Source organism: Marmota marmota, unplaced genomic scaffold (assembly GCF_001458135.2).
Source record: "Marmota marmota marmota unplaced genomic scaffold, marMar, whole genome shotgun sequence".
Taxonomy (NCBI): domain Eukaryota; kingdom Metazoa; phylum Chordata; class Mammalia; order Rodentia; family Sciuridae; genus Marmota; species Marmota marmota.
The window spans coordinates 1,428,593-1,431,720 of record NW_026000081.1 but is presented as its reverse complement, the minus strand read 5'-3'; the positions used below and the strand labels follow the sequence as shown (position 1 = coordinate 1,431,720).

The window sequence follows — 3,128 nt, the reverse complement described above, 5'->3', positions numbered from 1 at the left end:
CTAGATACCCCTGAGGGCCGTCGGGAGGGGGCTCAAGAGAAAGGAACCTTAGGAATCATCTGAGTGTAGCCCAGACCGGAATTCCGCAGTTGTTCCAAACTCCTTCCTCCACCTCCACGCATCTGAGGCAGATCAGGATTCGGGACGCCAATTGCTCTCCGGGCCCAGACAGAAAAGTTGGAAGCGGCTTTGGCAGAACCCAACATGCCTGCTCTGTATTGAACAGGTGATTGAGAGCTGCCTAGGCCGGGAAACCTCTCACCCAAGTCTTGAAGAGTGGTGGCTGCACTAATTGCGTTTAAGTAGCCGTCGGGTGCCCACCTTACCCTCCAGAAAGAAAGAGAGAGAAAGATGCACCTCAAACAGACATGGGGTGCGTGCACTTACCTCGGTGTAGAATCTCGGTCTGGGACCTCCAATATGTTACTGCTGTTGACCGGTGATGAGTCCTTGCTTCCCCAATGTTGAAGAATAACACCAAAGAAGCACGCTGAGGCAAGGTCAGAGTAGAAATTAGAAGTTTATTAAAGGACAGCAGAAAAGACTTCTCCCGGAGGAAGAAGGGGACCCAAGAGGTAGAATCCCCCTCCTTAGTCTTATACCTGCAGATCTCAGCCTGGTCAGTCAAGAAGCTTCTTGTTGGCCTTATCTGCCTTCAGCTTGGGGATATGTTTCATGAGGATCCATTTGTTTTTGAACACATTGCCCTTTACCTTCAGATAGAGGCTGTGATACATGTGGTGGTCAATCTTAGATTCACGGTATCTCTGAGCACCCTACACAGAATCCACATCCTCTGCACCCAGGTGAGGTTCTCCTGCATTGGAGCATTAGCTGTAATCTTCTGCTTACCTATGCCCACATGCCTGTGTCTCTGGGGAGCCAAGGTATTTTTCTGGCATGGAGCCCCAGAATGGACAGTCACTGGTTTTGTGGATGATCAACCATCTTTGATCAGCTTCCAGATCTGCTGATGAGTTGGCATTGGAGATTTCATCGTCTCATTGGGATCCAACCAGACCTTCTTTTTGCCAGGATAGGGGAAACTGGAGGCACCTCTTCTGAAGCCTGAGCATCCTCCTGGCTGTGGCTGTAGCTGTGAAAGGAAAGAGCCCAATATAGTTTGAAGCTTTTCATAATATATATAAGATTTAAACATTAAATACTTGTAACATGTTACATATATATAATGTACCCATATATTCACACAATTGTCTTCTTTGTTGACAGTGCACAAATTGTTACATAGTACAGAGATCATATTTACTTAAGCTTGTTTCTGAAGCATTCAGTGATTCATGTTAGTTTTTCATCTTTCACATTTGACCAAAACATCCTGAATGCAATGCATGACACACACTCTTCCTCCCTGTCTCTCTCTCTCCCTCTCTCTCTGTCTCCATATCTATATCTATATCTATTTATCTATCATCTATCTATCTATCTATCTATCTATCTATCTATCTATCTATCTATCTATCACAAAACACTCAGGCTATATCTGGCCTGCCACTTTTTTTTTTTTCCCAGTAGGGGATACTGGGGATAAACTTAGGGGCACTGGGCCACTGAGCCACATCCCCAGCCCCATTTTGTATTTTATTTAGAGACAGTGTCTGTTGCTTAGCACCTTGCTTTTGCTGAAGCTGGCTTTGAGGATCATGAAATCTTCCTGCCTTAGCATCACAAGCCAGTATAAATAAGATTGTATTGTAACACAATCACACTCATTTATTTTATAAGTTGTCTGTAATTGCTTTCCTCTACAATACCAGAGTTGAGTAGTTGGGACACACATCTACCAGCCTGCAAAGCCTAAAGGATTTACTATCTTGTTACAAAAAAAAAAGGGTGCTGACCCATGGGCTTGACGAATGTGTCATACTGTGAGCTAAATATTTCACTTGCTATTCCAATAAATATCCTTTTTATATTCAGGAAATTTCCTCTTGTGGGTTTTGACTAATGTGTTTAAAATAGAATACAATATGAACAAAAAAGCCTAAATGTCTATATTAGTATATGCATATTATATTCACTAGTAATGAATATTGCTTTGCATAACCATTTTATAGCTGATTATACACACACACACACACATACACACACATATACATATGTGTGTGTGTGTGTGTGTAATTTTTGTAAACAAACTATTTTAAAGACTCATGACTCCTCTGAATTTGTGGGCACTTAGACTTTATTCAAGTCCAAGAGCCATACACTTTTCAACATTCTGAATCACACCTCCCTTGGCTTTGAGCTAAAATGTATTTTATAGGAAGTTGTATTATAGTTCTTAACATCATTAAAAACTACAGGGATATAAATAGCTCTTTTTTTTTTTGCCCAAAGGACTTGGGTTTCCCCCACCAGCCCCATTGCGTGAAATGTAAAAGAATCATATTACTTATAGAAACTAAAGAAAAAATAATGGTAGCTGACATTTATCACGTTTCCATGGTACTTCCATGTACATTTTCTCATTTCATCCACACAAGAACCTTAAGAAGGAGAGTGGTGTATTATCGCTGCTTTACAAATGTGAAAACGAAGGCTTAATCACTATACTGGCCCAAGATCACACAACCCATAACTGACAGAGCTGGAGCTCACACGTAGAGTTGTTAGATTATCAAGGCAAGGCTCTTAACCACTATCGCTCAATAATAGGAGTGAGTATTTATACACTGTGAAATACCCTCACATAAGGTGACAGATGTTAATTATCTTGATTTAATTATTTGCAAATCATTAACATCACTTTATACCCAAACATAGATATAATTATAAATTTAATTTAGGCATAATTTTATCATAACAGTTTCTAAATAAAAAATACTTTCACCTGCCTTTAAACATGGTAAGATAACCAGGCTAGAGAATATTATGGAGTTTCCTGGTAAACTGATAGCTTTGTATCCTTCACTGCCAGACCTCAGTGGGAATGTCGTTTTTTGTTGCCATTCCTCTTGTTGCCTATCTCTCTTCTCCATTCCCCACACACCTGTACACTCTGGAGTGAGTTGAGAAATCATGCCTTTGTGGGGTCTCTGGCATCTCACCCTATTTATAATCCTCAGCCTTATAATACATGTCTCAGTTTTTGAGTCTAGTAAACAAGAAAA

The 3,128-nt window shown here is 40.5% G+C and overlaps 1 pseudogene; it reads right to left on the bottom strand.

Annotated features, from left to right (window-relative positions):
• Positions 1–288: 288 nt before the first annotated feature.
• Positions 289–1,076, bottom strand: LOC107158559 (annotated as a pseudogene).
• Between the last annotated feature and the right edge of the window lie 2,052 nt (positions 1,077–3,128).